This window comes from Magnolia sinica, chromosome 2 (assembly GCF_029962835.1).
Source record: "Magnolia sinica isolate HGM2019 chromosome 2, MsV1, whole genome shotgun sequence".
In the NCBI taxonomy this organism is placed as follows: Eukaryota; Viridiplantae; Streptophyta; class Magnoliopsida; order Magnoliales; family Magnoliaceae; genus Magnolia; species Magnolia sinica.
Genome location: NC_080574.1, coordinates 128018777 through 128044090, shown reverse-complemented (window position 1 = coordinate 128044090; position 25314 = coordinate 128018777). Strand labels below are relative to the sequence as shown.

At 37.5% G+C, this 25314-nt stretch overlaps 2 long non-coding RNA genes and 1 pseudogene across 2 annotated transcripts; 1 reads left to right on the top strand and 2 right to left on the bottom strand.

The window, feature by feature from the left end:
- Positions 1 to 25314, bottom strand: part of LOC131227552 (LEAF RUST 10 DISEASE-RESISTANCE LOCUS RECEPTOR-LIKE PROTEIN KINASE-like 1.4) — an 82740-nt pseudogene that overhangs the window by 48779 nt on the left and 8647 nt on the right.
- Positions 1335 to 10004, bottom strand: LOC131237616 (uncharacterized). The gene is made up of 3 exons (XR_009167332.1): positions 9591 to 10004; positions 6076 to 6124; positions 1335 to 1600 (listed from the first exon to the last, which is right to left on the bottom strand). It is a non-coding gene; the product is annotated as an uncharacterized LOC131237616 (long non-coding RNA).
- LOC131237614 (uncharacterized) lies at positions 23535 to 24566 on the top strand. The gene is made up of 2 exons (XR_009167330.1): positions 23535 to 24348; positions 24507 to 24566. It is a non-coding gene; the product is annotated as an uncharacterized LOC131237614 (long non-coding RNA).

Sequence of the window (25314 nt, the reverse complement as noted above, 5' to 3'; positions counted from 1 at the left end):
AGATGTGACATGTGAAACCATGACTCAATCAATGTTTACAACTTCTAATCATGAATTAACAATTCGAACTTACTATAAAATCTAATAGACAACTGAATCCAAGAGTTATAAATTACCAACATTACGTATCTTATACTTCTCAAATCACGACTATCCTTCAAAATCACTTCGAATTCACAAGAAATTCCAGAAAATTTTGAAAAATTTTCATAAATTTCGCTCAAGACCAAAAAAAATTAGGTTACCTAATCTCCCACTCCTAACCTAAAATCTACATTGTCCTCAATGTAAAAAGATATATAAGCATACAATACACATGAGACAATGAAAGTAAATAAGAAGTGATGGGAAGATAGTATCTGAATAAATGAATCGAGAGAGATTTTTCAAGAGACGCAGTGTGAGAGCAGGTCAGCACGAGAGTGAAAACACAAAAGCAAACTAACCTAATAGCAAAAAACCGTCTAACCTAGACAACATAAAGCAAACTACCCTAGTCTTATGAAAGCAGGAAAAAACTACTCGATCATGCTGCAAGGTTCCTCTTCCGACCAATATCTTGATAAGTTTCTTAGTAAGTTCCTCAATAGGATCATCCAAAAGCCCTTTTTTGCAATAGGCTTGGACGTCCTGAAGCAAAACTTTCCAAAGAAACTTATGTACCTCATAAGAAATTTTTCGTTGAATTGCTTGAGGTATCCAGAGTATATACGATTCATCTGTGACAGAAGAAATTTCAACGTTAGTATCCAATGGTAAATCAGAGACTATAAGTAGATAAAGTTCAGAGAACTTAGGAAGTGATGTAGTCTCAACATATTCTGAAGTGTCAGAATTCGATTCCATTGTCAGCTTCACTTCCTTTAATGGTAGACAGTGAGAATCTGGGGAGGAAGAGGCTTCAAAATAAGGGTTTTCTCGGTCAGTGATAACTATTGAGATGTTGTCTTCGTTACGCCAAAATCGTTGATTTGCGACGGACCAAATCCGTCGTAAAACTAAATAAACGACGGACTTTATCCGTCGCATAATAGTGACAATAAAATCCGTCGTAAAAAATAAAAAATCTGTTGGTAATGTTCCAAAAATTAGTCGTCACTAAAAACATTAGCGACGGATAAGGTCCGTCGCTAATATCAGTAAGCGACGGACCTTGCGTCAGATTTTCAACGATCAGAAATTAGCGACGGATAAGGTTCGTCGCTAATGTGAGTAAGCGACGGCCCTCCAATCCGTCGTTGATTTTCAATGTTCAGAAATTAGCGACGGACCAATCCGTCGCTAAAATATCTGTTAATTAAAACAATATCGATAAATTATTATTTTAATCTTGCACCTGATAGTCATTCAAAAAATAATTCACACTATTGTTTGATAAGAATCCTAATCACAAAATTGGTAACAACTCAATTCAATAAAAGAGGAAATGACCCAAGTGGCCCACTTCGAAAATTGACTTTAACCCTCCTAACTAAACACTTACCCCCCTAAACTAGGACCCATACAAAAGAAATTACCCGGAACTTCAACTGTTGGCTATGCCTCATCTTGAATTGGCTACTTGGTATCTTCTCTTGTTCAACCTTCTTTTGAGCCCTTCCTGAATATTACAAACAACCAGATTCAATCCAAGAAAAGGCTAGTTTAGTCAACCCTTCATATATTACAAATAATCAGCTCATATCCATGAAAAGTGAATAGTTTAATCAACTGAAACCAATTAACAAAATAAAATGTTAGAATTTGGGTGCTTGGGTATTGCCCTTGCTTGTCCTAAGCGCGGCACAGGCTAGAGCTCTGAAGGGACCATCACCGTGTATAGGCTTATCCACACCGTCCATCCATTTTTCCACACCATGTTAAGATATAAGCCCAAAAGGGGCAAGTTCAAGGCCCAAGCAGGTACATTGTTGAAACTTTCCTAAGGCCCATCGATGTTTATTTGCCATCCAACCTCTTTATAAGGTTTTTGTAAATGAAAGAAAAACAAAAATATCACCATTGAAACTTTTGTAAGGCCCATCGTAATGTTTATTTGCCATCCAACTTATTCATAAGGACATGTGGACCTAGATGAAAAAAAACAAAAATATCAATTTATTTCTAAACCTCTTTAACATCATGTTCTTACTCATGCCTTAGTGGTAGACTCACCGGAGTTTCAACACGAGTACCCATTGTGGTGAAATCTCACACTCGTGTGAGTGCAGGGCGCACACTACTATGGTTTGAGTGTATGGGTACATGTGAGGTATGTGCAAGGAAAAGAAAAAGAAGAAAAACAAAAACCTATTTGAATATGTAGACATGACATAGGTTTTGAATCCTTGGTTGATGTGCTTTGTAAATCTTAGTACTGCCTCGAAAAAGAAAAAGGAAATAAGAAACTACAATGCTATTGAACCTTCAAACCTCTAATTTAATGGACACAGGCAAATGTTCATCATTCATTTAGAGGTTTCAATTAATTCAAGTGGAAATCAGTTCGAAATCTAGTGAACCTCTAATTTGTGTTGGAATGCATTTGAATATCTGATTTTATTTTATTTTATTTTTTCAATGGCAAATTTTGTTAATAACATATTTGAATGAATTTGAAATAAGGTACTTAAGAGCTGTTTATTTTTTTCAATTACACTGCATATACTTATAAATGGACCATCTTTGTTTCTTACCATTGTTTGCTTGATGTAAGAATTTTTGCCTTCAAAACTATGTGAATCCTTCCCTCTAAAATAGAGAATTCATGGATTTCTGTACTGATAAAAATTGTAGAGCCCACAATGATGAATATGCCATATCCATGCCATCCATTTTGTACCGCCAGCTCATTTCCGTGCATAAGAAAAGAGAGAGAGAGAGAGAGAGAGAGAGAGAGAGAGAGAGATCTAAAGCTCAAGTGGATCACACTAAATGAAATAATGGTTCTAACAGAATTCAACAGTTGAAAGCCAAAACCTTTCTAAGGCCCACATGATGTTTATTTGTCATATAATCTGTTCATAAGGTCATACTAACATGGATATAAAGAGAAAATAGGACCCAACCAAACAACTTTCATAACTCTTTCAAAGAGGTACTTTTTAGAGAGATTTTCTTAATCTATATAAAGAGAATGATTACAATCCTTACAACTATATACAATATCTTTTGCCATTTTAAATTTTACATTACAATTATGCTAGATTACGTGAGATGGAGAGATTATCAGTCGAAGAATCTTGGCCATCTTACCACGTGAAGAGTCCTTATATATTGAAGACTCTTTACCACCAATTCTAGTATATGGAAGTGCTCTTATACCTGGAGGTTGTTATGGAAGAGTCCTCATGTGTTGGTATTCTTTACTTAGTTGAAGAGTCTCGGCATATGTGATCCTATCTCTGTAGGATAAAGGTCAAACACAAATATTTGCTTGATTCAAAAGTTTTGTGGCCTCCAACAGTCTATTTACTGTGGTGTAGATTACTTAAGTTTTAAGTTTACTCAGTTTTTTTTTTTGAAAGATAACTGATAGTATCAAGGACGAAACAAAACTACAAGAGAGTTAAAATCTGCTAAGGGGAGCAGAGATTAACTAGGCCCCAAAAAGAGTAAATCTACATCTTTAAGAACATCAGAATGAGAGGCCCATTCGGCAATGAGACATTTGACATTGGAACCCACAACATGAGGCGGATTTGATTCGTTTCGGAAGCATCGGTTGTTTCTTTCTGTCCACACAGACCACCACGTGGCAAGAATCGCCATCCGCCATAGCCGGGTTTTCGAGAGGCCTAATCTGATGCTGTGCCAAGCTTTCAGGGAGGTTCACCTCAGTTTTAGAGCTAATGTCCTAAGATGAGCTTGCAAATGGATGTAAGGTTAGAATATGACATATACATCATAGTGGGCCCATAGCGCCTTTGTTTTGCTCCCAAACGCAGGAGTTGTCAATGTTATCTTTGGGATTTGTGCTGTATCATTAGGTATGTGAATTAATTACTAGAAAACTAATATCATAGCTGATGACTTTTTTGAAAATGGTGGCGACTTATCTTTTTTCACGTGGCACATATCACACCTTGGATTAAGCTCTAAGTTTATAAAAGCTTTGTAATGAATCCATCTTAGGCCCTTAATTAGGTGTGGATTGTAAACTTCATTTGAAAATTTTCACCAGAAATCTCCTACTTCATGAGGAATGTTTATGTTTAAAAGCCTGGTAAGGAACTAGAAACAATGACAATTTTAAACAATATAGAAATGCCAAAAAGATTACTATGAAAGTAGCAAGTGAAGCTAAACTTAAGGCTTATGACGATCTTTACAATAGATTCAGTACAAGAGAAGGTGAGAAAGATATCTTCAAACTTACAAAAAATTGTGAGAGAGGAAGGTTAGGGACCTAAACCATAATTGATGCATATAGAGTGATAACCAAAGGATACTAGTAAAGGACAATGAGATCAATGAACAATGGAGAAGCTATTTTAAGAACCTTGTTAAATGGCAACCACTCTGATAGCATAAGTATCGATCCCTAGTGGGGGTGGCTAACAGTGAAGTGTGAACAGACAGTGGGGTGTACTAACAAGCTAACAAAAAAAAAATACAGAAGGAACAATAGACTCAAAGACATTGGAGACCAATGATACTTCTATAAGATAAGGACATCTAAAGTGAAAGAAGCTTTGCAAAAAAATGAAAACAAGAAAGGCCCTCAGACCAAATGGTATGCCAATTAGAGGTTTGGAAGTATTGGGAGATGCTAGGTTATTTTGATTGACAAAGTTGCTCAGCAATATTTTTAGATTGAAGAAAATGCGAGACAAACTGAGGAAAATTAGCATGGTACCTATTTCTAAGAATAAAAGAGAGATACAGAGCTGCACTAACTATCATGTGATTAGACTTATGAGCCATGCTATGAAACTTTGGGAGAGAGTGATTAAGGAGTAAGGCATGCGATGGATGTCTTAGAAAATTAGTTAGGTTCCATGCATGGGTACCACTGAAGCTATTTTCGTACTTAAATAATTGATGAAGAAATATGCAAGAGATTGGATCTCCACATGGTCTCATGTGATAGGATACCTAGAGAGCAAGTTATTCCATAATGGTAATGGTGGCCGACCACCTCCATTATTGTTACAACATGAGTTGTACAGGCCGTTACAGCTTTTTAAAAAAGCAAAAAACTATTTTGGCCCCATAACGGAATGTTATGGGGCCATTATGGGTCAATTTTTTCATAACGGCCATTAAAATTATCATTATGTAACGGTCGTTAGGGAACCATTTTGGGATACCTTGCTATGGTCTAACTGAAGGCATGGCCCTCGATAGAGTGGAACGGTGGAATAGGATTCATGTAGGCGACCCTAATTAATTAGGATATGGCTTACATGATGATGACGATGATGACGATTATTTCATATATAAATTGCAATATGAATTTATATATATATATATATATATATATATATATATATAACTATAACTATAACTATATTACATACACTTAGTATATGTATTGGAATTAGTGGTGAATGGATGTTTGGTTTATCCAAAAGGTATCCAGTTTGAAGCTGAAAGGCATAAAAAGTGCCTCTTCCAAGTTCTTTTACTCAGTCTTCCACTCAAAACAAAATGTTTACTATTGATCCTAGTATTATCTACTACATACTAGTAACATACAACCAATATTGGGGCACCATACCATAAGCTACAAAATTTCATGTCCCCCTAAACAAGGCATCCTCCATTGAAAACATATACATACATATATATATATATATATATATATATATATATATATATATATATATATATCATAAGTTTTTTATTTTCATTTACATTCACAAATACATTCATCATCCATCCAACTATTAACAACATTTACAAAAAATAAATTATATCCAACCAACTCTTAATAATAATTTGCAACTTAACCTGCTAGGAACCGTCATGCACCGTAATGTCTTACGGCAGAGCAGGTTCTGAGGAGTTACAAGTTGACCCTGACAACAGCATATAAATGAAGCGATAAACATATAAATGATTCAAGATTAATTAAAGGTTTCGAGAACTTACATCCACCTCACTCTTATTGCCAAGTAGTCCTGATGAAAATGCATCCACACTACGAGAAAGGGAAAAAAAAATTGTGGCTGCACCGATACGGTCTAGTATGAACAGCTGCCTACGTACCCAATGTTGGAAGATTGGGATTAAGCTACTACGTAGTTCTTAATATTTAAATCAGAACATTTTACACATAAGCAAAGAAAAAATCAAAACAAATTATAATAGAAATATGTGTACCTTCTGTCACGCATAAGAAAATGAAAAGCTGAAACAAATCACTAGATTCAAAATACAACTCATTTCTAAATGTAGAATCAAAGCAAAAGAACTGATAACCTGAGTTGTTTTCCTACTACCAGTCTCACCAGATGCCAGCACCACCTGTTCTCCATACATAAACAGATAAACAAAACTCAGAGCATGACATTAAATAACATTGAATCCTCCTTTCACCAATAGTAACAAAAAGAAAATGCTCAATACAAGTGTAACAGGTTTATCCTCCTTTCTTTTTATTAAGCATGGTGATGGGGATATTCTTTTCTAACAGATGGGTGTAATCTATTTAGTCCCATACATGAAAGTAGACATGACCAAAATCTGAAAATCCTAATCAATCTAACAAAAACCAACAAAATCCAAAACCCAAAATAAGATTCAAAACAAACCTGATTGGGCAGTCAAAACTGAAATATGTCCAATGGTCTTACTTGACAAACAAGTGTCCCAATCAGGTTAGAATTATTCAATCAATCTGACTTATGAACAGGAACTTGGCTCACTTCATGTACAAACTGAAAGATGAAACATACCATGAAATCTCTTTACCCGAGAAATGATTGCATTAGATTTAAAATCAACAGTACACATTGTTTACATTCAACCATTATAAGGTCATGATATGATTTCTAAACACTGTAAAAGAAAATAAAGCAAACAGATGATAGACACACAAAACAGTAAACAAAACTTGTGAAAGAATTAAATACATCAGCAGCAACTCATAGTGCCCATCTTCAAATATCAAAATTAGGGAAATCAACATGTACTTTCTCATAGTGCTATCCTTAAACTGAAAACCATCTCAGCACCAAATCTCACCATTTGCAATAGTTTTATCTTTATTAACGGCATCACCAAAAGGACAAGTGTAAGTGGAAGTACTTGAGTTTGTAAAACCAACTTGTATTAAAAGGTGCAAAAATACCCCAAGCAAGTATGGATTTCAAATGTTGGGAAAAGGAAAGGTGGATCCCTTATCATTTTCCTTGTGCATGCATAGAATGTTAGTGTGATTGATCATCACTAACACACACAATGCCTATCCTGTGGAGGGGCGGAGGATCTAACTCGTTCAAATGGGTTGGGAGGAGGATCCAACTCGTTCAAATGGGGATCCAACAATGGACAGGAGGTGCCCCAAAAATCATCCTATGTCGAGTTTGTGGGCTGAGTTACCAGCCTGGGATAACAGCAAACATCGTATATGACAGACTTGTTTTGCTAATTCCATACATGGCCAATGCAGGCACATGTGTGGATGTGCAGCAGATGATAAGATTGTAGCTGCTCATTTGTCCATCTGATGGCAGCCTGGATGTTCTTGATGTGTGGGAATCATTGGTACGTGTGGGAATTAGCAAAATAAGATGAAAGCATGACTGGAAACTAAGAAAAACATGGCTATCGGCAGTTTTAATTTGTTATAGGAATTTATATAACTCACAGGAATCAGTTGACTTCCCACCTAGGGAAGATCTTCGAGAGCTGTCCAATCCACCGGTCAGTGATTGCCTCCTCAACAACCTTGCATTGGCTGCCTTCCCATCATTAATATTACTTTTGCTGTAGATAGGAGAACATGTTTCCAACGGATCCTGACGATTCCTGTAAATCAACAGGTTACTATTTTAGACCCACCATGCTAGATTGGACACATACTTCTGCTAAGCCCACAAACAGCTCCACATTATAGATAGGCCCCACCATGCTAGATCGGCATGGTGAGCCACATGATCGGAACCATGCACTGTTAAAAACAGAAGTGCGCTCCAGTGACACCGGTACAATGGTAAAGTTATGGTAGTACTAGGGAGATATGAGGCCCACATGATGTATGCAGGAAATCCAACCTGTCCATCAGATGCGTGAGTTTGTAAAACCAACTTGTAGTAAAAGGTGCAAAAATACCCCAAGCAAGTATGGATTTCAAATGTTGGGAAAAGGAAAGGTGGATCCCTTATCATTTTCCTTGTTCAAGTATCTTGCACTCCTGTTTCTACAAGGATCCACCTATCATAGCTTTAATACAACTGGAAAATTGCAGCAACTTTAAGGAATATACAACCACATTTAAAACAAAAAGAAAAAAGAAAAAAGGCTGAAGACACAATTATTTAGAGTTTTGGATACATGAGATTTTGGCACAAAGCCATCTAGAGTGTTGTCCAATCATATCAACAGTCTACATTCCTGAACCCTATGACCCACTTGTACAAACTGAAACCTCATGGCACTCTATTCAACGAGGCATTATCTAATACCTTGGGCTGTTATTCTGAAATTTTATTATTTGAAAAAAGAGAGATTCTACTGTCTATCCTTTTCTTTCTCGTAAGGAGGTTTTGGATTTAGAAGAAATGAATTCAATTTCCTAGAACATGGAGTTTACCACTGTTTCTGTAATGAAGTAACTACAAAATTCGATTTCTAATTCTAAAGTTTTATTTAAAAAATGTGGATATCTATTTCTCCCCCCAAAAAATGTTAGATGCCGATTTCCAAGGTTATGAGATACAGCTCACAGAGACGACTTACCAACCCACCTGCCACTGATAAATGTATAAGCACTGGTTGGGCCATCTGACGTGGGTATTTTTCCCAATATAATCCTGTGATGCAATGTAGTTTCCAATGATTAGGAGTGGATAAACATGCAGCACATGGGGGATGATTTAATGATTAAGAAGGATTTCCAAAAGACAGAAGCCAAATGAATTGGCTCTGATGGCTGTAACAGCATGCGGATGGAGAAATGCTGACCACCTAGAAGGTCAACATCTAAAATTTGCCTAAGCTTCTAAAACCCAAACTATACCAAAAGCATATCTTGCAATCCCAATCCTGACCATATATACTAAATTACGAAAACTACAAATACAAAAGCCAACAAAATAATAATAATAATAATAAATCTTTTTTAGTTTCTATGCCATCTCCTAATAAAATATTTCCAAAGAAAACATGAATTGTATCTTCAAAATGGAAAGGTTATCATCATGATGGAAATTGCAGTTATATGAGCTTCCGCTATTTTAGCACCATAAGAAAGCTCCAGAAAATCTCAGTAAATGGTTGGTCATTGTATATGCATCGATGACAAGGGGATATAAGAACATATATTAACATGGCTGATATTATCACCAATACTCAAAATAATTTCATTGATTGAGGCAAACATTGAGAAAATGATAAATAAATAAATAAATAATCACTGAGAACATCTAAACAGTGTAGATCACCTGATTGAAAGCTAAGATCTCACAAATGTGTAACAGTTAGATAGATGCACCTTCAGCTCCTACACGCGTGTGGAATTATCCACCTCTCTTAAACGCAATCCAGATAAAATGGAAACCAGCACCCTATCACCTCTAACTGCAATTTCTGCTATGCAAAACATCCTTCCAACACCACCATTCCATCTCCAACACACAATCGACACCCATTTGGCCTAGCTCGGTAAGATAATCAGACAGTTGAGATTGATTAGCAATGTCTCAAGGACAAAGGACGCTCGCCATCTTCTCGGCACTCGACAATGCAAAGACCCATCTCTACCATTTCACAGCAATCATGATAGCCGGGATTGGATTCTTCACTGACGCTCTCTTCTGCATCACAGCAATCAAGATGTAGGGGACCAGGATCCTGTTGGTGGGCAATGGCCGTCTCCAAGTGCCACTCGATGGAAGGAAGAAGCCACGCCACTCGAAGGAAGAAGACGCCTCGCCGCTCCAAGGAAGGAGTGAAAATGTAAAAGGAGAGGAAGGCGCTCGTTATTTTGCAAATCCTTTTCTGAATTTTATAAAATTTGGAAGTACGAAACCGTGTGCCTTTACCACTATTTATAACAAACACTCTATTAACAATCGTACATGCAAGAAGGACCATTTTCTGGATGGTTAAGATTGTATTATATAAGAAAAATATAAATATTAAACAAATACAACTACAAGGATTCTTTCAATGGTCTAGATAACTTTATATCATTGCCACTATTTTCATGAACGAGTCACCACTATTTTACATTCTGTACAAAACTCACAGTTTTTTTTACAGAAAATAAAATGGTAAACAAAGCTTTGGAAAGGCGAGGCCTCTATGGGCCCCACCATGATGGATATGTTTCATCCAATCCATCCATCTATTTTTATATATCATTTTATAATATGATTAAAAAAATGAAGTATATCTCAATCTCAAGTGGACCACATTACAGGAAACAACGTTGAATAAATTTTGACCATTAAAAACGTTTTAGGAGCCATAAAAGTTTTGGATCAAGCTGATATTTATTCCCTTCATCTGGGTCTTTATGACCAAATCAACAGATTGGATGTCAAATAAATAGTACAGTGGGCCTTAGGAGGATCTATCAAACAACCCATACAAACCCTGGAAATATCAGAGGAGGGGCACCCTTATCTTGCAGGCAACACAGGATAGACTTCAGAGTGCGAGACACCTTCTTGAACTTATATTTCACGAGGCCTCGAAGATCCATAATGTCCTGTCGTAGGACAGCCTGACCCTCCTCAAGTCGAGCTACAGGCATCCTTGGCGGCCTGATCTGTGCCCTGCTTTGGTGCCGCAGGAGGAGAACTCTCACTCGTGTCCTGGGCCTCCACTTCTTCCTCATCATGCTCTTCTTCTTCTTCTATTTCAGCTCCACCTTCTTCATTACTCTTTTCCTCTTCGCTCTCAGTCTCATCCTCACTTTCTTCAAGTAAGGCTTGTTATCGACATGGCTCGATATCCATCTGATTAAGAGTCGTCTCATTGATGTAACAGACAGGTACTAGCCTTTCCGCCCCAAGTCTGTAGCCAAACTTATGTGCAATCTTACATATGAGTCGGCCAAATGGGAGCGATTTAGTCCTTCTATTCGAATGTGCGATAAGGACTATCTGTCGCAAGATGTACGTAGGCACACACAGCTTCTCTCCTTACCCTACCTGATATAAGAAAACCACCATCAGGTGCGTGCACTCACTGCGGTTGCTCCACCTAGGATAGACGTTGAATGTGCAGATGTGGTGAAGCAAGCGGAAGTCATTCGTCATGTTGGTCGCTAAAAGGCTTCTGTTAGGCTGCCATTCAACCAGACAACCACAAAGGAACCGCGTGCGGTGATCCCTTTCACACGCACTACTCAGATTCTTCTCACTTGCATGAACCCGCCAAGCGACACGTTCAGAAGTCGGGATATCAAAGCAACATTGATTGTGGCCTCCCAATCTCTTCCGCAAGGGATCTTGAACTGCAATGGCTCCAGCGAAGGTTTTCGAATATGGACATAGAAAGCTCGGACAGTACCCACATTTGCACGGTATTAGCCCTCAAATAGCGGACCCCACCTGGCCTCTTCCAGGCGCCCAAATAAGAGATATTCTCCAAATAGCCGCGCATCTACATGAGCTTCAAAAAAGACCTTACGGCCCTCATAAACTCCATGAGATAGCTCCGCTAACAAAGTCCTTCCAACGGGAGACTGAGAATCGAGATCCCGCTTTGTTTGAAACTCTCGAGTGGCGGTTGTGCTCGCGGCGGCACCTCTCGGCCTCCGTGAATGGGTTGGACGGCTAGGCCCGGCTTCATCAACGGGAGTTCTTTTCTTCCCCATGAAAGAGAGAATGGTGGAAATGAAAAATATGGCCGTAATAAGCTCGAATAGGGCCATGAAAAATGAGAGAAAAGTGGAAAATGGAAGGAATGATGGGGCTTCCACGAATTTGAGACTCAAAGTAGGGATTTGAGTGCTCAAATGGAAAGAAAAGAAAGGAAAATCAGCAATGGAGGTGGATTTTGAGATGGGTAGATTGAGGGTGCACGAAAATGGAAGAAGAATGGGTTTGAAGAGGGATTTTTGTGGGGTTTTAAGAGAAATTTCTAAAAAAGGGAAGCTTGGAGGGGTGATTTGTGAAGGGAAGACGATTTGGGAAGGGTTTTAAACAACCAACCATGGAAGAGTGGGCCACACTAGGCCCTAGGAGTGTCGGCCCGACCGGCCCATCTCGTCCGGGCCCACTGGGCGGCGAGGGCCTCGCCAGTCTCTGGACTGTTTGGCAAGGGCTCGCTGGTTGGGCAAGGTCCTCCTGCCCCCTGGATCAGAAAATGATGTGGGTCCCCCTGGAAATGCCCCAATTGGGCCCCTAGTCCGTTTCGACTCATTTCGGGTCACCTAGAATAGAACCTGATACAGATTCAAGTTTACCGGGTTTTTAACGGCTGGGATGGGATGATACACAGTTTAAACCCGTTAATGGACGGTCTAGAAGAGATTTGGGGTCGCTGTGTGTGATCAAGAGTGTGCACGGACTCGATCTCGGCGATCGTTTTCAGTAAACTTTCGCCGATAGGTGCAACTGAAAATCCTACACTGTTTCTAGATTTATCTCGCACCCTCCTACACTAAGGTGGCGTTAGTGTGCATTGTGTGACCATAACCCAGGTCCAGTTTAATCCAAATCATGCTCTGATACGAACTTGTAACGTCCTGAAATTCGGGAGTCGAGCATAACTTAGCTCCCGAGTTTCAAAATATCACTTATGCAACATATGTAATGATGAATATATGTTGTCTGTATTAGTGCATAAAACATGAAATAGATTAAGCCAAAACTGCAAGCATTATATATAATATAATATTTTATATACATATAAATATACACATATATATATATATATATATATATATATATATATATATATATATATATATATATATATATTTAAGTCCCTAAGATATGTATGCTCTGTCAGGTCATAATTACAAGTGTTTGTTTCAAAATATAAGTATCAAAATGAAGTAAACAACTACAACAATAACCCTGAATCCCCGTAGCTTAGGACACGGCTCACATAAACCCGTTTGAGAACTGCATAGAGGAGAACGCCTCCTCATCATCCTCATACTCCTGCTCTGCCTCGTGGGTCGCATCATCATCTGCATCTAAAACAGAGTCTGGTTGGTGTTGAAACACCGTCCCATAACGTGGGAGTGAGTGATCAACTCAGTGAAACTATACAGTAAAAGTTAATATGTTATCAATTCAATCAAACAGTAATGATAAAGCAATACAACCAAATATGTTCTAATTTCTCTTGTTAATGCAAGGATGTATGTAGAAATGATGCATGCCCTCGCCTGCACTCCCTCAGCGTCTTCATCTTACGGTACGCATGACAACCTCCCGCAGTGCTCCACAACGCCAAGGCACATGCAATGCGGTGTATGAACATGATTACCAAGTTGTTATTAGTCATTTTCATACAGTAGGATTGAGAAGCTAAGGTACCTTCCCTATATCAATTCCCAAACAAGGATCCATTTTAGGGTCGTCAGTCCTAGACAATCTCATACGATATTATGGTTCTAGGACGCTGCAAAGGGCTCGTCACCAATCAATGCATGCCTAATCATACCTTAGTTGCTACACTAAGGTTCATCGCCTCAATGCAGTATCAAGGTATGCTCGAGGTCACTACAAAGGGCTCGTCACCAATCAATGTAGGCCGACAACATGAATATAGTGTCCCATACCACCATAATCGGCTCACGAGTCTGGATTGCTCACTGGTCACTACGGGGAGGCTCGTCACTCCAGCGTAGGCCGACAACTCGACCACGGTGTCCCATACCACCATGCTCGGCTCATGAGTCTTAGCGGATCGAGGTACAATGGTTAACGGGATTGTACTGGTAAGTTTGGTACCCTAGATTCAAACAGTAGCGTACATACATGGTGAACATCTACCGGGCTAATCGGATTATTTGACGAGCTCGACTAGCACGAGCACACGTTGAGTTGAATGACATGAAGTGCACAAACACGCCGTGTGGCCAAACCACTGCCGACAACCCTAATACGACTCAGGTTCGTCAAACACGTCATACGTGATGAATGAATCTCAACCACGATCTCAATGCCTGTTACCGATTGCCTGGACCATAACATGGCCCCATACACATTCAACCATAATTGCAAACATGTTATAAATTAACAACTTGCATGGAGGAAATCATACACATAGTCAACATGGATGGTTAGACTAAGCAATTCATGGAGGAAATAGTATACATAAGTAAGGTAATTGGGATTTCATATCTCAACTGCCTCATAACTCACACCTTACTAAATATGAACTCATTCATTTTCACAAACACTTAGACTACACTTGGCAACATACATCACATGTGTCGGCCATAGTACATATTAGGGCAAATCCTTTTGACAAGGAGTTGTTGCATAAATAACAATCATATTCCTACGACAATTAATCATGGCAATCACAATGCCAAATTCCAAATGCATACAAACATTTCAACAAACACATGAATCACACTACTTACAACATAGACTATCGATATACGTAAAACGAAACAGATATCGCTTTTGGCATGTGAAATGGCACCCACGTCAGTAATAAATTATTAACTGACATTGAAAGCCTTGAAAACCATAATCTATACGAATATAGTCCGCACCTTAAACCAGAAATTGCACAACGAATCTGATTTAAATGATAAGTCTTCGTCAACGGCGACTAGATAACCTAAGGCATGAAGTAGATTAGCTACATCAACACTTAGACTATTCTAAGCTCCAAAACAGGTTAGGGTTTGATTGACTTACCCAAAAATGATATTAGAATCGCCGGAATAACGATTCAGATGCGATGGATTAGGTACGCAGAGTAACTGGAAAGAATCTCAAGATGATTCACCAACTTCTCTCTCTTTCTCTCTCTTTTCCTCTCTCTCTCTCTCTCTTAGCTAGGGTTGGAAAATTCGTATGGAATTTGAGAGTGAGGGTTTAAGGTCTTTATATAGGCCTAAATTTGATGGAATTAGCCCCAGGGCCAAGGTATACTTAGGTTATAACCAAATCGGGTCTATTTCGATCCAATGGAGCGTTTCTGGAGGTCCTTTTTCTGAGTGTGGTTGGACTTAAGCTCACTAATATTGGATCTAAAGCAAGTTAAGTTTTCAGTCCGATCGGGTTTCCAGATCGCTCATGGCAGACCAATTTCAATTCAACGGTCACCGAAACTCGATCAAGGCCACAAGCACTTTGACATGTGTGGGCCATTTTCCCTGATCCGAGAGTAAATTTGGGTCAGAATCCAACGGTCAGAATGCTTAAAATCAGCGCGCAAGCGACACGACTCAGATTTCTTAAATTTATATTTAATTTCTAAATAATTTCACCTTTCTCACACTCTTTACTCCGGACTCAAGCAAATCGTCTCAGGACATCATCTGGAGTTGATTTTTGAGGTGATTGTCAAGCCCAACAAGATGATCATAATTGTCTAAGTTTATTGCTATCGAACTTTCGACGTGCGGTCCAGGTCAAATACAAAGTTTCAAAGTACTCCCGAGAGCAACTGGATTTAGCGTTGAATCCTAGATTTCAGGGTAACGTAGCGCTAACGATTCTATAGGTTTTGGGTCTTACAGATCGAATTTAAAGTGATTGGTGCTAATTTCACAGGTAATCGAGTTTAGCGCTAGTTAATTCACATTTAACTTCTAAAGGATTGAGTCCTAAGAGAATCCTGATTGAGGTGGTGCTCGGGTCTTTGCACGAAATTTTTCGGGATGTTACAGAATCGATCTCATCATGCATGGCCGTCATTCACTTCTCAGCATCAGAACCATCTAATGCTTCTTAGAAGAAAGATAGATCCCCCTCATTTGCAATGAAGGCGAATATAACATTCAAGTCATCCGTATCTGACTGGCAATCTGCAATCTCTCAATGGATTTCTTATAAGTGGTGGTTGCTTCACTTGCTCCTATACCTTTGTCTGTGACTTAGCTTTAAACTGTATCTCACCCCTTTCAATTTCAACGTCAATCACTGTCAATTTATCTAATTCTTTACTTTCGTCCTTCCGGAACAAGGAATCACCATCAAATCCGACGTTGCGGCTCAAAGTGATTTTCGAGTGACCTGATTGTACAATCTATACACTTTCATGCCATCATCATAATCCACAAAAGTAAGTTTATTCTCTCTTTGATCTAGCTTATTTCTCTCAACTGATAGTATATGAGAGTAACTATTGCTACTAAATATACACAACTTTGAGTAGTCAATGTCATAATCGCTTCACACTTCTTCATGAATTTTATAATCTATCAGCTTAGATGAGGACCTATTCACCAGTTAAAAAACTGTATTCACGGCTTCAGTCCACAACTCCTTTCCCAACCCAAAATTACTCAACATGCTTTGGGCTTCGTCGTTGCAAAACTGATTAAATTCCTTTGAAGCGAATTCATTTCCATTGTCTGTCCCTATAACCTTCATTTTCTTCCATCTTTGCTTCTCGACAATTGTCTTCCACACCTTGAATGTGGTAAATACATCGGATTGATTTTTCAGGAAATAAACCCACACCTTCATATAGTAGTCATCTATGAATAATATAAAAAAGGATGACCCTCCAACGAAAACAATTGGCGACGGGCCCCTTACATCTAAATGCACATACTCAAGCACTTCTTCACATACATACTTTCGAGTCTTAAAAGTTAGTTGAAATTTTTTCTATCATATTATAATGTTCACATATATAAAAATCAACGCTTTTAAGTAATCAAGTTACGATCAGACAGTACCTTCATGTCATACTCGCTCATGTGGCCCAAACGAACATGCCACAAATGTGCCAATGTGAACTTTGTTATAGACATTATAACTCTACTTGATATGGTATTTCTAATAAACTTATAAAGATTGTTATTTCATTGCGTTTTCATCACTATGAAAGCCCCTTTAGAAACTTTAAAGAACCGATCAAAACCAGTAAACTTTCACCAAAGTGCTTCTGGTGCTCCAAGAGAAATAAGATTTGTCTTGAAGTAAAAAACGTGTCTTGCATCCGTCGGTATATGTTTCACCCCATCGAACATTCTGATGCGTACTAAATCGGTACCTAGCACCTTATAGGAAAGGTCATTGCCCATAAAAGCCTGTTCATTATCGTTCTTGTTGTAACTAGTAAACCAATCTTTGTGAGAAGTCATGTAGTAGGAGACTCTCAAATCCAAAATTCAGTCATTATTAAGGTAACTAGATTTAGATGCAGTCAAGACATCACCACCATCCACCTCCTTTCTAGATTTTGTTGTATTAGCTTCTTTTGAGCCTTAGGATTCTGACAATCCTTTTTCATGTGTCCTATCATCATATAAATCCAATACTTTATGTTGTCATTTCCTTTTGATTTGGAGAGTGATCGAGAATTACCCTTTTCCCGTTTAGAATTCCTTCCCCTAACAACTAATGCATTTATAAATGTACCCTCACTATTGTCTTTCTTTCTTAGCTACTTCTTGTAACATTCTGAAATTTAACAGCCAGAGTTTATACTCGTGTCCGAGAAAACTGGGTGTTAATAATTAAATGACTTCGATGCTTCAAAATCGCATCTTGTTTTTTTTTTTTTTTTTTTTTTCATCTAGATCACATCTAGTTACATTTACAAAGGTAACTGCTCACAAGAATAAAATCAACGGTATTTATTATTCCATTAAAGTTAAAAAGCATACAAATAATTCTTGAATGCCCTCTCAATTGGGAGCTTATTACATTATCAAAGTCTACAGCGGAAAATAAATAAAACAATTCATGGTGCTATCCTTTTTTTTTTTTTTGGGTTAGTTTGTTAGTGCGCACCCATGTCAGTACACACACTCCATGGTGTTATCCTTCTTCTTTATTTGAAAGGATCTTCCATAGAATAATTAGCATCTGTTTCATCAACATGTAGTTCACCTGTAATATCTGTACGGTTGGAGAGGCTCAACACCTTACTCATAGTGGTGGTTGTCCTTTAAAGTTTATCATGATTCAAGTGACTCAAAAGAATAAAATGAGGGTATCGATACATCTCGTACTCTACAAATACAAGTGGTATCAGTATATGCAAACATTTTATATGATATGCATGCCTAACAAAGTATGTGCGGTTCATCAAACTCAATGATTAGGATCACAATGTGGAAAGTAGTTTAAAGGTATCCGCCTCGCCTCGCATTCTTACACTACAAAGATTCATCGGCGTGTCCAACGTTAACATGGATTTATGCGAACATCTCAAGGCGACACAACAACTCGATTGGAGGATTTACGTGACACGATGTATTCATGGAGCGACTATTTGCGACATCTAATCCTGAGAAGTGATGTAACACACATGGTGATATGCTTACATTGATTGTGCACTACTCATCAACCCATGTGTTTACATGCCGACTAAGAGGGCCGCTACCCGTAATGCACTGCGTCCGTGATAAAATATTGATCACTAGAAGTGGGATTTCCAACATGATACTTGTGTACAAGATGATAATATATTGATTTGAATTATGTAACAATGATTCACAGGGTGAAGATAAACAATAGTAAAAACATGTAAGGAAGATATAGTCAAATCAATTTAAATGTAAAATTTAAAAGAATAAAACCCTCACCTTGAGGTCAGATCACTCTTTCATATCATTAGAATTTTTGAGTGTGCTCTAGAGTTGAATCCTATCATGAGTACACAAATTGTATGGTTACATTGTAGCACTAAATAGGTTCTATGTTTGGCTCCAGTTAGAGCTAGCCTAAGATCTAAATCTGATTTGATTTAGATTTAGTTGGAAAGAACAAGCAGAATATCCTGGTTCTTACTAGATGGAACCTACACTACAACAAAAGCCGGCTTAGCCGACAATGTGCGTGACTGGTTTACCGGCGCTAATTAAAATTAGGCGTCGGTTAGTGATCAGGTATAAATACCAAACGTACTAAAAACCTAACCCTTTTTTCTCCTCTCTCTCTCTCTCTCTCTCTCTCCCTTTCTCTCCCTTTAGATGCAGCGACAGCCATCGCCATCTCCACCTCTACTATACCTTTCTCAATCGACCCTCTCTCTCTGTTTCCCCTTCTCTCTCTCTCTCTCTCTCTCTCTCACTAGGGGTTTTTAATCTCATCTCTCTTTTAACATGTCTAAGGATGAGATACAAGGATCTTTGCAATCCGATGACATTAAGGAAGCCATAGCCACTTACATCTCAAGCATTCAATAGATCTCTCCAGAAAGCACAAATATCTCCCCGAAGATCTACAGGTCGTCTCTCTATATATATATTTGTCATCCATCTGTTAGATCGATTTTTTTTTTTCCAGATTTTGTTTATGATTGTAGATTATAAAACGAGGTGCAAATGATTGAATCTGTGAAGTTCTCATTAATCTTTTTTTAAAATTTGGTTATGTTATGCTTTGGCACCTTACATGCTCGATTAAATGCCAAACGGCCCAAACTTGCTGTATTGTCAAGAACTCTGCTGTACTCGTGCAATTGATTTGGGTTTCTTGTTTCCTGAGGAAAAGATTTTAGCACTGAAATTTGCTCCTATGTGATCCATTCACTAAAGATGGGGTTAAATGATCTGTTTGCTAAATCTCAGTGTCCACTTCCCATTTCAACTTTCTTAAAGAGATTTGTATGGTTTTCTTACCTGAATGTGTATATATGGCAGGTTGGTGGATAGTAACATTCTTATGCTGATATAATTGAATCTTGTTTGGCTTCCATTCATCGAGTAAGCTTATGATTGTTACAAATTTCCAAATAACATTGGTTATATATATATATATATATATATATATATATATATATATATATATATATTATACTTTTCTTCCACTCATATTTTCTTAAATTTGTTCACATCTTTAATTGTTCAAGGAAATATTTTCTTGACGCAATGGTAGATTTGGATCAAGCAATGTTGGAAATCAGTGCTGGTCCTCTCTTCCTTAGTGACTTTCATTGCACCACATTCCTCCTACATACGACAGCTGGGTGCAAGGTGTAAATTTCTGGATCTTGCTCATAGCCCTTCGTCATTGGCAAGACCTCTACAAAAATAAGGAACAATAGCTTATTCGGGTGCTTTATCGTCCTTTGGCAAGTCCTCCAATGCTTTTTTCCCCTTACGCTTTTTTATACAACATGGAACCATGTATCACTTTTTTTATTATTATATAATTCTGTGCATAATGTGCTTATATATGTCCAAGTGTTGTTCCATCATCCATGATGAGGGTATCTTGGTAATTGTGTGTGTGCATTGGTTTTGATGTCTCCCACCTGTTCCCTTTTTTCTTAGTTTCCCAATTGTTAACTTGGTTATTCCACATCAACTCTGGCAAACTGTATGTTGAGGATGTTGGGATAAGATGGAGTAAGTGGATGGGAGAATGTCCGTGTTCTGCATATCTTTTTGTGCTAGTAAACAGATTTCCAAATTTTTTTAGGGGACACGAGACTTGTGTTGGGGAGATCTTTTATCTCCTTTCTTGTTTGCAGTGGTGGTAGAGGCTTTGAGTTGAATTGTGGAAAGAGCGAGGAGGTTGGGCTGCCCTTAGAAAACAGATCAGATTAAGCAGCTTTTCAAATTTGGCTGCCGCCTTTGTTAATAAAATGTTCCAATGTTCAAAAAGAAAAGGAAAGAAAAAGCAGCTTTTCAAAAGCCAAAAGCCTCAGCTTATGTCTTTTCAGGAGACAGAAATTCAGGCTAAGGAACTAAATTTTCTGCAGTTGGGCTGAAATCACATACAACATATGTCATATAAATGCCACAAAAATTGCAATAGAAGCTTACAAAATTCAAGAATGTGAAAGGACACAGAAAAACTTTGATACTCAGGCAGAGAATGATTGATGATACACAGGCACTTAGAAATCACATACATAGCAGACAATTAAGTCAAACCAAATTGTCCAAATTATGGATCTCAGTGTAAATTTCCCATGAACCAAAAAATCACACTTATTTGATTATTTCAGATTGGTGGACATTTATTGGATGGTTAAAATGAAAAATATCCAACAGTCCTATTTCAAAGAACGAGTCTCTACAAATCAGAGGTTAGGATTGTTCAAACAGCCTGATTTTCAGATTGTGATTTAGCGACAGTGGATTCCACAGTCTGGTCGGTCTAATTTTAGTTAGTTTATGCCTGACTTTCATACAACCCCCAAGAACACTACGTGTAATATCAAAAAACAGCAAATCCAAAAAGACCCACATCAGAAATCTGCATGAAAAGAGGCTAAACAGCAAATCTAAATAGACCCACATCAGAAATCTGCATGAAAAGAGGCTAAAACAGATTTATTTTTTTTAATTATTTTTTTATTTTTTTTATAAATGTCAAGACCATCTAAACAGCAAACACAGAGAGACCCACATCAGAAATCTCCATGAAAGGAGTGATTCGAAGGCGTAGTGTGGCCCATCATCATCCTAGCCTTCTCCCAACTATTTGGATTCGTCTAATAGTCTGGCTGTTGCTTAGGAGTAAGAACAATGTCCAAAAGATCTAAGAATTAGACTAGAGGCCTTTTATGGAAGTATTGAATCATCATCATACTGGAAATGCTGGATCTGTCATCCATGCTCTAAAGGGCTCAGAACTGCAACAGTTATCTACTGGCAGAATTGTATTGCTTTAAGCATTGTTTGTATATGCTGTGCCTTTATCTCTAGTAATGAGGAATATGGTTGCTCCAAAGAGGACTTCATGATTTAGGAACAGGCCTGTCTCAGGCATCATATCACCAACAACTGCATCTTTCCAATCCCTTCCAAAACCCTGTTTCTTGCATCATGACACTCTTTTTCAAACCTTTCTTTCATAAACCTTCCAACCCTACAGTAACTGTACCCAGTAACTATTGCTTGAAGGAAAATCAACTATGTCATTGGCGTTGGGTGCATAACATTACAAGGGCATTTAGATCTTTGTAAGTGGTTGAAGGTAATCAGCCTTTCATTTCTACTAAAGCAGTAGCATTTTGGCCATTTCCTTATACACGCAGCCATGCATGTATACAAATATGCATGTAAGTATGCAAGTGTGTACATGAGCCAAGCTTTTATATTGTGTCATATTGCCATTGTGACAGCTTTTGTATAAGGAAGAGTCACTCTCTCGTGTGGCTTGACAATTTCCATTTTTCCTGTTTTGGTTTCATGATGGCAATTACCATTGCATAAGTAGTGCCGGTCCACTTATATGGGAATAGGGATACGACTCTCGATTTCTAAATCTTAGGATACAGTTACATATATTTGGTATCTGATTCGCAAGATGCCTTTTATACTTGAGTGTTTGTTACTTAAAAATATTTGAACCCTTCTATTGGAATTTAGTTTTATTAAACAAGGTACTGTTTTTCAGTTTTCCTAGCATGCAAAATATAGTGCAAATTTTATTTTTTTATCTACGTTTAAGTGAATTTTATGTTCAAAACCAAGATTTGCCTGATACAGGATGGCGAAAAGACACCCAAGTCTCCATCTCCAAATCCTTTTCTCCTTTCCAACCCTTGGAATCTGCATTTTCTAAGATTCCTATAAGCATCAGAAATTCCTCAATTTTTCTGTTAAAAGAAACAAATGAAATTCTGTGAAACAAATGAAATATATTTATATTAGCGGTTGCGAACTTATAGATGGATGTCTGTTTGCTTGTTTTCATTTGCACATCAATATCAAGCATAAAGACAATAGTATCTTATCATTAATCTCACATCCTTGTAGGATGTTTGTCAACACCGTGAAAAGGTTGTACATCATCAGTGGCTCTAGGGCACGACTACCTGATTTTCCTTTTATTAAAGCTTGTTGCAAGTGAAGTTAAATTAGCAAATCTTAAGAAAATTATATTTTAATTGTTTGTTTGGTTTTAGCTGAAAATCTACGTGTGTGGACTGATCAGATTTTAAGCTTAAAAAGAGAATATAATCTGCCCATTCTAAAGGTTGGAAAATTCTATTAAGATCCTGCAATGCTTTGAACTGAAAATTGATTCTGGATCAAGCATCCATATTTAATCTCCATCGCTTGTGTATTCATGTAAATGTAAAAAGGAGACTTCTCCTATTTGTTATAAAAAAATTATGAGCATCTCACAGTGAGACATTTCTATGCATCATAACAGCTAAAACCTGAATTTGGGGACTGCCAAATGGACTCCATTTTTGTTAATTTGCTTTGTTGGCCCAATAAATCTTTGTGGTAGGCTGAGTTTCAGGGGTGCCAACTTCTTTAGAAAGTAGAAATCAACTATCGTTTCTAACTTTTGATGCATTGATGATCTAAAAAAATATGTTCTTTTTAAAAAAAAAAAAAATTTAATTTTAATTTTAATTTTTATGGGATATGATTGTAGGATGTGCATATCCAATATATTAACTGTAAGTTGCAGCTATCTTTGTGTTATCTACTAAAAAATTTCAGCAAAATTTTATTTTGTCATCCATAGATTTTCTCCTCCTCCAAGTCAATCCATTGGTCATAGGGAAATCAACTGGGACAAGTAAAATTTCAAATTTCTCCAATTTTAAGTGATTCTTTTTATATTATTTTGATTTGGGTCATTGTCTATTTTGAATTTCTCATTTGGGTTTTTTTCATTTTACTTGAAATTTTTTTTCAGTTCATGCATTAATTGCTGGTTGTTGGATTTTATCATTTTACTTGGATGGTTTGTTATTATTTTGATGTGAATGTTTGGATGTGTTGTCAAAACAAATTGCAATTATTTGTACTTATAAACTGAAATGACCAAATTGTAATTTCCTTGCTTCTAAATATACACTTCAAGTCATGATGTATTGTTTGGGTGTTGATTATGTCAGAAAAATGAATTTAAAACATTGACTTTTGTTTTCTTAAATTGCAGATTTAGTTGCATAAGCAGGCAATATAAGTACCTTTTCTAGAAAGAAAATCTGCATGTATCGGTATGCAATAGATAAATCTAGATATATCTTCCAAACAAACTCACATGAATACGAGGAAAATCTGCATGTGTTTTACTGTCATGGGAGTATTCGGCCGATGATGCCTGGGAATTTGTAGAGCTGCAAGAACAGATCACTAAAGGCTATATAAATGTTTGTGCTCTTCATAAGAAAGTAAGCTCTCAACTTTGTAAAATATTAGTATGTTCATCTTTATTTATAAGTTGATTTATCTTTCAATTGATTGTGTAGAGCATAGATGTGCTGCGACATTCGTTTGTTTGTTAGCATGTTGGCTTTCTATTTTACCTACATTTTTGTTTCTCTTACAGTTCCGGTATTTCATGTAATGACAAAATGATGAGTTTTGCTGAGCCAACATGTTTCAAGCTGTCCTGCAGGTGGTCATGTATGAGCGCTGGATCGACAATCAGGCAGGTCCATCCATCATATGGTCCCTATAAATATGCTGAATGTGGACCACTAGCCAACTTGCTGTAACTCCTAAGTTTTTGTTCACATTGGGCTTACCTGTTGAATGTGGGTCTAATCATGGTGCATGTGTTATATCAAAACCGTCCATCCATTTGGCGAGCTTGTTTTAAGGCTTGAGACAAAAAATAAGATAGATCTAACTATTAAGTGGGCCACACTGAAAAAAGTAGTGAAGATTGAACATCTATCATTGAAACCCTTTTTGGGGTCACAGTCTAATAGAAGTTTTGGATGATTTCAAATTTATTTTTCCTCTTAATTGAGGTCTTTGTGACCTTATGAACAGATTGGATGGAAAATAAACGTTATGGTGGGCCCTACAAATTGTTTAAAGGTGAAAATCATTCCCAGTTGCTATTTGTGGTGTGGTCTAGTTGATCATTGGATATGATCCATTTTTTTGGATAATGCTCTAAAATGATCTGTAAATATATATGAACGGTGTAGATATAATAAATACATCATTATCGGGCCATATAACTTTGATCTCCTTTGAACCGTTCATACAACTCGCAGCTCGAGGAGCATTGTCTTGGCACAACACGTACCTACACCTAACGCGTAAGCTAGCTACATAGCTGTGTGCGGTACACCAGTAAATTCATTTGCTATTGTATACAGTAAACTCTGTTTAGGCCCACCTTG